Here is a 10771-nt window from a genome sequence, read left to right as displayed (position 1 = left end):
ATGATTCAGAGTTACAGTGAAAGAATCAATCAGCTGATGGGATTTTTTTTATCCACAGCGAAGCTGCAGAAGAAGAATTTACCAGCAATCAAGTTACATTAATAACACTCAATCTCCCACCGCACATCATCTCTCTTTAAATTAATGTCCCGCTATTCAGTTAAGTATATTTTGTATTAAACTTGATTTGGTGAAGAGTCAAAGTGGCTCTTTTGGCCATGAAGGTTTAGCCTTATTCCGACGGACAGAGAGACAATGAGTCTGCCTCTTTACTGTGAGGAAGGAAGGAAACGCTATACAATTATCTAAACGTCTTTAGATAATTGTTTTTTCAACTCAGACCCCTTTTCCATCTGGAGTTCATTAAATATGTTCAAATTACTAAATTATCCATAATAACCTATAAGAAATAATGTTAAAATAACCCATACCACATTTATTGCTATTCTCAAAACAATATCTCAAAGGCTGAAATCACAGCTTTTTTCTAAAGTCCACCCCGAACGCATTTAACCCCTAAGAGTCTGCTGGAGTATTTTGTTTAATGAGAGCAAATCTTCCCCCTGCAACATGATTAATTTAAACAATGCGTCTCCCACTCGACGTCGCTGAAGGTAATGCAGTTTCAATCCTGGATTTTCTGATAAAAACACGGGGAGCTTGGCAGGATGAGAATATAGGCTGTCCTGTAAGCCACATTATGCCACCGCCAGGCTGTCAGGCTGAGGTGTGGGGGGTCGGGGTAGATGTCTTTGGTTACTCCTGTCCCTGTCACACTTTTCATCTCACATGGAATATCATTTTCACATCTCATTTCACGGTACTCAGAAAAGTAAAGTGATCTTGGAGGGGCGGGAGCACAATCCTCCAAGTGTGAGGTGGGATTTTGAGAGGTAGTTAGTCAGATGAGGTCACGTCTGTTTCAGCGGCACAGCGAGAAAAACACTGAAGAATCAAGGTCATCTAATGAGAGACACAGTCATCTAACCAGAAACAGGCTTTAAACTGCTTTATTTATATGTGCAGGAGCATGAGAGGGCAGTATGTGGTAAATATAAATAAGACATAAACTGCATTTTTACAAATAAAAGTGACTGTTATTGTAATTAGTCCATGTTGCACAGTTTCATTAGGATTATCAGACACAGCCGAGCTCGACCAATACTCATGAAACGGGCAAGAATGTAAAGCCTGCTTTTAATTTCATCCATTTTAAATGTAATAAAGTCAACGATATAATAACTTGTCAGTAACAGAATGAAATAGTAAATAGTGCAGCATATAATGTGTAATCAACATATGTCTAAGACGACTATCCACTTTACCCATTTTAGATTACAGGCTTTAAAAAAAAACAAATTAATAAAGTTATATATCATAAATTTGCTGCAGTTATGTTTTCTTTTTTCTTTTCTTGGAAAAAAAGGCTGAAAAATCTCTTTTGATTAACCTTCCACATATATTCAATAATGTTTCTCTGAAGTTTCTCTTCCATTTTTGTAAGTTTTATATTTGTGATGCTCAATCATGAATCTGGATTTTCCACAATAATATCACATGCTGAAGTGTATGCTGACAGGACTTTTTCCAAAACAGTAATAACATTTTAAAATCATTTTATTGCTACGCTCATTAAATTATTGGGGGGAATCATGACCACGACATCCCGTCTCTCACCCATGCAAACTCCATTTACACCTTCATTTGCCTTTCCAACATGGAAACAGCAGAAAGACTCAAATTGATGTCATTTTTCCCTGTTGGGCCACAAGTAGGCGCTGTTTTATGTCCAAAAAATACCCACAGATACGACTGTATCGTGCATGTCAATAAGCAGATTTTCCAAAAAGTTGCACTTTCAATGTTGACATGTGGTCGGAGTGTTTTCAACTGGGCCTGGTTTGGTTGGTTCCTTTGTGTGCAGGCTGCGATCTGCTGGGAGTCCTGCTGCAGAATATACTCCTCCCTGGTCCTTGTATCCCTCCTTCTGCTGGAGTGTTTTTACTACAGGGACCGAGGGCGTAAAAGTTATCTCCACTTTACTTTACTGCAACTCAAGCTACTTCAGCAGCAGAACAGACAAAAAAATAAAGTCTTAAAGGAGAATATTGCTGCTAAATCTTATGCATCCATTGTAAAAATCCCCCAAATAACTATGATGAGAAAAGATAAAGTTTATGGTCTGTCCCAGCAGTGAGTGGAATCTCTCCGGGACGAGCTCACCACCACACAGACACTCGCCATTAAAGACACAGTTTCAAATTCTCAATTTAAGACACCATTCCAACCGTCCATCAAAAGTTAGAAACACTTGTAAAGATGTTTAAAATAAAATAATATCTTTTAAAGAAACCACAAACTATCTGAACGGCCTGTTCGACTATTAATACTCAACCCATATCCCGTCTCTTCAGCCTGTATACTTCTCGTAGCCGTAACTCCCACACTGTTTATGACATCTGGAAAAATCGAAAGCTGCGAGAAACCATAAATAAAGAGTTTTGTTCACTTATAGTAGAACTTCCAGTGGCCCCGGGTCTCTGGCAGCACGGCCACAGACAAGATTCACCACCGTGTCACACAATTATGATATCAGCTTCTTACCAACAACTAATTGCGTATAAAAAGTAACTCAATGCACATTTTTTATCAGGACTTATTTTGCCAGACAGGCATAGAATCTAAATAAATCCAGGGAATCTACTAGTAAAAGTCAGAATATAAAATCTTACCCACTACAAATGATCACATCATTGTAAGTTGTTAAATTGCATTTTGTTTAAAAAAAAAAGAAAGTAAATCAGTTTCATTCCTTTTTAAATGCCCCCTTCCCGTTAACAGAAACATCTGCCCTTCTAGTTTGATCACAAATTGCAGTCTGGTTACAAGCAGCGTGTTTATTACTTCCCATGAAGAAGTATCAGAGATTTCCTTAAGTTAAAGAACACAGCAGTGTGTCTGCACATCGCAGCAAGTCGCTCTAACGGTAATAGTAAGTTCACTGAGATAATGTCACCACCAGCATGCTTCATTGGCAGTGGGGGACTTTATTATACGCTTTCAAATTAAACCAATTACTTTTTGTTGAACGGCTGATTGCATGCAAGTTTTTATTACTGTAATTACTTCAGCGACTAACTGCCAGGTGACCAGTGAAACCTTCCAACACAAACACTATAATGACTGTGTTCCCCTCAAAAGTGACCTTCTAAAAGTCTTGTTTTACCCTAACCTAACATTTAGAGAAGGCAGCCACGACAGGAAGTATATAATCTTATTAAGAAGCTGTATTCCTCAGTATCCTCTGCACAACTTCTCATTAGTGATTGTAGATGTTATCTTCAATACTACATCTTTACTGGTTTTCGTTGGAAACGTTTGAATATCTTCAGGGATTTCCTGGGATGAATTGTTCACAATCAAAAAAAGGCAGAAAAGAAGACAAAGTTCACATCTCCATTACTTTGATATTTCCTTCCATCTGCTTTATTTTTCTGCACTAAAATTTTGATCTTGTGACCAAATAATATTCACCAGGCACCATCTGATGCTTTTTTTTATTTCCATATTTCTTAGTTCATAGTTTGATTTATTTTACTCTACTTTTAATTAACAACATGGCAGAAATAAAGGAAATTTACATTTTCTTTAAAAAAAATATATATATATTGTCAAATGATCTTATTAAGGACCCGTTTACACAACAATGAATTCGAGCCTATCCACAAAACTTTCCTCACTATAGTGAGTCCCACCACTCTGGGTTTGTTTCCCAGTGCTTATTGCTGCAGCCTGCAGCCTGCAGTCTACACTGAGGGTTCAGCAGCCGGAGCTCCTCTCCTTCAGCTCTTCAGCAGCTCTTGGAGCTCGCCCTGTCAAGTCTCTAACCAATCACACAAATCCTTACTTTTAAAACTGTTGAGCTTTATTCACCATTTGTCTTGTCAGTTGAAACGTTTTGTTGATTTTTGTCTGCTATTTTAACTTTTCTTTGTCTTTAGATCGTCGTTTTATTGCACATTATTCATTTTTGAATCCAAAGCTTTGAACTTAACCCTTTATTAGACACTTGACTTTCTTGTTAGCTGTAAGTTTCAATGCTTTGTAAAGTTTGGACAGAAACCCAAATTAATACCAATAATATGTTAAATAATAACATAAATAAAAGCTGTGTTAAAGAGTATAACTTACTCAAATCATACATATCTCAACAGATATTAGTCATTCATTTTCTCAAATAGGGCCAATGTCTCATGAGAAGTCTGAGAAAGGTTTTGAAATCCTGTTATTATAAATGATAGTCGCACTAACTTAAACTAAGCATCAACAGGAAAAAGTGCTTTCATAACATGGCTTAATATACACATTCAGTTTATGTTAAAAAAAGGCTGTCGTCACTGATGGTGTGGTGCAGAGGATCCAGTTTGGTGACACACATTTCTTCAGTTTTCAAAACATGAATTAGATGCACTTCCTGGGATTTAAAGAAGGATTTCAGCAGTGCACAAACACACACTCTAAATAAGCCGGTCTTAACTCAACATTTGTGATCCATTCTGCATGATTAGTCTAAACATGAACACCTGGAAGGTAAATGCATTTCGTTTAAATTGTGAAGCACTTTGAGCTGCATGTCACATGAGTGAAGTTCTTATTATTCCGTTCAGTCATCTCACGCCTGGAACTGGTTTGTTGTGTGAATGCAAAATAACTCCCATTGATATTTGGAGTCCTATCTGAGATTGTCACTGCCCACAAGCGAACAGGCTGAGGCTCAGAACAGCAGAGGCCGGTAAGAGACGATAATACGCCGCATCCAACCTTTGCTGGGAAATCTACTTCACAGTGAAGTTATAGGAATAAATCTAAAGCTGGACGTCAACCTGATACGCCTCAGCAAGCTAAAACACACTTTACTGCAGATAAATATCCCTTTAAGCAGTATGAAAGCCACTTCAAGCCAGTACTTAGAGCAGAGATCGCCATCCACATGAATTGTTATGTGATGATAATACGTAGATGATCATCAGTACATGAATTCAAGCTTCAGGTTGATAAAGCGCGAGGCAGCTGTAGTGGAACCGCAGCAGCAGATGTAATTATGATACAAGGATTGGTAAAGTCATGTGTCACATGAATGCATTGCTTTTGGGCTGAGGCACTTCTTCATAGTGTGACTGAATAGAACTTATGTGCAGAAAATGGGAATTTCTAAAGCAAACCACCTATTCGGTTCCTGGACTCTCTGCAGGACAAAACAACATTAATTAAAGTTCTTACACAGCTCATTCATCTTTTTCCAAGCAAGTAAATTAAACCAAAACCACATCATATGAAGGTGAAATCAACGAGACAGTACCACAGAGGAACTTCCAAAAACATAAGGAAACATTTAAAAGGAGGTAGCATTAATTTCACTCCTTCCAAAAGGCTGAATATTGTTGGAAGGGGCTCAATCCACCCAGTGGGAGCTGTTTGAGGTTCAGTATCAAATTCCTGCTCCACACTGTGTGACTTCCGCCCGTCCCAGATGTAAGATAAGGATCGTGGAGGAATCAAGGCTATGTCTTTGGTCCTGGTTCTTAATCGGTGGTCTGACGTTGCACAGATTCAAGGGACGACTGTTCTCACGGTCTTGCGACCAAAAACAACCTGCGATAACATTCTGCTAGCGTCACAGCTTTGGAGTGATCATCTCAGAGTGTGACGCTGACGCTTAGTGGCTACAACAGCAAAACATGCACAAAAAAAAAAGTATGTGTGATGTAAACAAAACTTTTGGGACACGTAAATGCCACAAAGATGAGGGCTCCATATATATTTCCCTCGTTTCTTTTTCATGAATGGATGACTCACGCGAATGACATTTTAGTTTTTGCACAATCACATCAACTCACATGCATCATAGGCTTCGATTCAGTTAGTGTTTTCATCATGCGATCTGCACACAGCAAACTTCATGTTGTGCCCAAAAGATTAATATTATTATACTGTGAACTTATAGGATTGTTAAAATTGTAGTATTTTAGTTGGCATTACTCGTCTGGGGAGATCAGCGAGGAAACCTACAACCTTGGGATTGTAATGAGACCAACTGAGCTACCGCTCTGACCTAGAACCAAGGACGAGGATGTTTTAAAAAAGTGTAGATTACTTACAATTCGAACCAAGGAATCTAAAGTATAACTACTTAGTTGAAGTATTTAGTTAAAAAAACAAAATCGTCATTCAGGCACTCAAAAATGTTAAAAGTTAACGTCACACCGAGCAGTCCTGTTATGGCCTTGCTAAAAGTAACAAACAACAAATATGCAAAAGCCACTTTGAATAAATAAATGAAGGAATGAATAAATAACTGCCTCAGCGAGCACACCATTCAATAAGAGCAACCAACATTGGCAATGTTGTCAACAGAGCAAGAACAGAAAGAGGATGCAGCATCAAAACACACATTACCTTCAGCTAGAAATGAACAAGGAGAAACAAAACTTACCTTGACCTCTTGGTGTGAAGTGACGCTGACACAAAGACCAGTTTGGTGAAGTTAAATCCAAAAAGCGCCGTCTTCTTACACCTTTTTTCTTCTGACACCTTTTTTCTTCTTCTTCAGTCTTAATGATTGTTGAGAAAAACGTCCTCAAAGTTTCTGAGCAGTCGAAGGGATTCAGCTCTTCCTCCACGAATCACCCTGAAGCCACTTGGTGATCTGATCTGCAGGTGTGCTGTGATGAAGCAGGAAACACCTCAAGAAAGGGAGGAGTCAGAGCTCGCTCCCCACCCACCAATGCATCCAGGGCCACGCCCCCTTTTACCTCCAAGATAAGAAAAGATATGGCCAGCAGAAAGCTCTCAGTGAAAAAAGGCGGGCAGACAGCTACAGGCACTGGGAGCTTCGCTGGAATATAAGAACGAAGAAGAAGGCTCCGATAAAGAGACACCAGCAGCAAGTCGCCCAGCCAAGAGCAGAGACGAAGACTCTGCACATGCCATGACGAAGACGCCCAGCAGCTCTCGCTGGAGTCTGTGAGCGAGCAGGAGACTGAGGCGTCCACCATCAAACGACTGCAGGCCGAGCTGGAGCAGCTAAAGAGGAGCCTCCGGTCATCCGAGGACACCAAGACCGAGTCTGAGGAAGAGTGGGAGAACTTCTGGCTGCGATGACAGAGACTCACCGTCGTTCACATTCACGTTTGATGCTTTCTGCAAAAGTCCGTTTCGTTTGGGAGGAATGTGAACGCACCCCGAACTCGCTTCTGGATTTTTTAAGCGGCGTCCCTTCAAAACACCGCTCTCTGTCCTCTTTCAAACCGACTTTCAAGCCGGCAGGGAGAGGGTTGAGCCGACGTGACGTAGAGCGCAATGCATTCTGGGTACGTGAATCTGAAAAAGACGCAGAAAAGAAAGTGGAAGTCCTGTTACATTTGTTTTGTCCTGGAAAATGTCTCTTGCGAGGAAGTGGTTCCTTTACAAGCCATCTTTCTAGCGGGTGGGATGAGAGGACGGGGGAGAACGTGACGTGTGCAATGCATTCTGGGTAGTAAACAAATAGCTAACCAGAAGAAGGAGATGCAGAAAGAACAAGTTGGAAAATATCTTGCAGACGTGGAGTAGAGAGGAATAAGTAGTGAAACATATAGCGGTTGTTTGTTTCTCCCCATTAGCCATGAGCTAACTAGGCTAGCCACCATGGGCTACAGTGGCGGGACCTCCGGTTTCGGTCTGGACCAATCAATGAGCAGTATTTCTTCTTTACTTCCTCTCTGGTCAGTGTTTGTTTCAGGCGACAGCGCCCCCAACTAGCAGCTGTTGTAACTGCGTGACATTTTCCAGATGGTTTGGCGCGGTCTTTAAAGTGAATGTGAACGCTACCGAACCAAATGAAGGGGTGAACCCCCCCCAAGTGAACTGAGTCCCAGACTATCCAGTGTGAAAGACCCCTAATACGGATCATCTGGCCAAAGTCATGGAGGTGGAGACTCAGCTTCATCCATTTGTTTTATTTTATTTCCAATATTTTGCACAACTTTAGTTATTTTCATTTTGTCTGAACATGAACTGGTTTAGAATGAGAAGATGCAGATGAAAGAGAGTTGGTTTGAATTTCCCTCAATGACCCTTATAACAATTTTCATTCAGTCTTCATAAGAAGGACGCTAAATGTACGAGCAATCTTAAAGCTGTGGACGCCCGACTGGAGGAGGAGCTGAGGCTGAAGGAGGACAGCTCCAGGCAGAGAGAAGAGCTGCTTCAACAAGCCAGAGAGGCAGAGGAGACGACCAGACTGGACATGAGGGACAGGATCATCCTGCTGAATGTCCTCAGCTCCAAATCCAAGGTGAAGAGGGAAGCTCAGGAGGAGCAGGAAAGAGATGGAGGAGAGGCAGTAGAAAAGGGGGATAGAGGGTGAAATACAGGATAGAGAGACAGATTTGCAGTAAAGAAAGGCTGGAGTCTGGAGGGACTCCAGCCTGTCTGTGTGGAGTTCCCATGTTCTCCCTGTGCCTCTGTGGGTTTCCTACCAGACCTCTGGTTTCCTCTGGCTTCACCGTTCTCGTTCTTGTTTCATCCTCATCTATCATTCCAACCTGATAAATAAATTCACCCGCCTAAACGAACCTTCCAGGCTGTCTAATGGTGTTCATGCTTCAAGATTCATTCAAGATTCTTGTGCAGTTTGTTTTTCAAAATCAGGTATCGTGGATGACATGGTTGTCATATTCATTTATTGAGGATGCATGTCATCTCATTTAGGATTATTATTATAAAAAAAAGGATTTTAGTATTGCCTTATATTATTGGCAAGTTATTAAGTTTTAGACTTTATTACATTAAAAATGGCCAAAAGTATAAAGTTTTTGTCAGATTATTGGTTGTTAAATGCCTCATTTGGATTTTGTCTGCTACCATCAACATCTCAGGAGGACAATGATAAAGTGTACGCTGTTTGCCAAATGCCTCACTGAAAAGGGCTTCCATTTATTTGTGCAACATAAAAGCCGAAAAACACGCTGCTCACATTACACATCAAAATATATTGTGTACTTGATCAAATGGGGGGCGATGGTGCAGAAAATTAAAATGTGGTACAGCACCACACTGTACTTGGGGGAACACCAGGCAGTCGCCACAAAAACATGAAGTTCTCCGGATTGTGTTACGTTCTCTTTGTGGTGTTTAAATCTCAGTCCACACTAAAAACTCCCTGAACCTCCTTACAGGTGAAAATACACCTCCAATAAAGTCCTTCACTAGTGTTTCGTAAATATTGTTTACTTTCTTCATGTTAGTTCTTCATCTCTACAAGTCTATTGTTGCCTCTTTGCCCCGCTGTGACTTCATAGATTGCATTACGACAGCTGACGTCAACGTTATCGAGCATCTTTGTCCAAATAACTGATGTCATTTCAGGTGAATTAATGAGTGAATCCGTCTTCACATGGATTCAGACACTCGATGAATGAGCCTCAACATTTAGCTGCTGGGCTGAATTCAATAACTATTGGAGTTTTTAATTGATTCCTACAAAACAGTTACTTGGGAATGTAACTTTTGCATTATGTTTCAATAGTTATTGTATAATGATAACATTATGATAAATATAATATATATAAGATACCCTGTGTGAATTGTAATTAATGACTTCAAATTCTGATCCTACAACAAAGACCACTACTCAATAATTCTTAATAACCTTCCATCCTTCCATCCATCCATCCTTCCATCCTTCCATCCATCCTTCCATCCTTCCATCCATCCTTCCATCCTTCCATCTTCTTTACCACCAGTCTGTAAGGTGGTCATGGTGTTAAAGTTCCCTTGTAACACTAAAAATCCTGACTTCCTCCAACTGGTGGAGAACATTAAAAGAATATTTGATGCTCTCATAAGGCCCAGGCCTGATGTGTACAAAGTTCAGTGAAAATGTCTGATAAACCAGACATAGGTGTCAGTAAATTTCGGTACAGGCTCAGGCCTGAGTGCAAATAAAGTTCAGTGCATATGTCTGATAATCCCAGACATAGGTGTCAGTAAGTTTCGATACAAAATGTGCCTGCCTGGCAATTCGCCCGATCATGCAGCTGCATGAATTGTCACAGGAAAGGCCTTATATGGAGGTGCGTCTACAAAGCTTAGCTTATGCTCTATGCTTGATACCATGCTGTTGATTTTTTTAAATGTCTCTGTGACATCCGCAATTCTGAGAAGCTAAATAAAGATATACACCTGGTGAAACCACATGCAGAGGGCTGACGTCCTAAAAACTGTATATAAACTCCTGTTTTTCTAATCTCGGGGCTCTTGCACTCTGACGCCTGATTCTCCCGGACGGTCTGATGTTTGAGCCCGAGATCTCGTTGTATTCCATGTTTTCTGCCTGAAGGTAATTATCAATAAACCCATTGTGATGAACATCGTTTATGTTCCTTAATCAATTTAAAGAACACATTAATGACTGCTTTTCCTTCAACATCCTTTGATTACATAACTTAAAACATTAAAAAGTTAATCTATACATTACAATAAAGTCAGGAGTATGTCAAAGCCTTGTATACAGGATAACATTTTCATGTGAAAAGATAAAACTCACTGCATTTTGGGGATCCATTTCCACTAAAAATGGAATTTTCCAAAAACCCAGGTACTGCGCATGCACACTCTGGCCATAATAAAAAACAATGTTTATGACTTTCAGCAGCTGCCGACAACACCCCCCACCGTCTCAACATAAAAGTGAGAACCGGTTTTGCCAAAACCTTCAGTTCTGAAACCT

This window comes from Lipophrys pholis, assembly GCF_963383615.2.
Source record: "Lipophrys pholis genome assembly, chromosome: 2".
NCBI classification, from domain to species: domain Eukaryota; kingdom Metazoa; phylum Chordata; class Actinopteri; order Blenniiformes; family Blenniidae; genus Lipophrys; species Lipophrys pholis.
Note: the sequence above shows the minus strand (reverse complement) of the source record.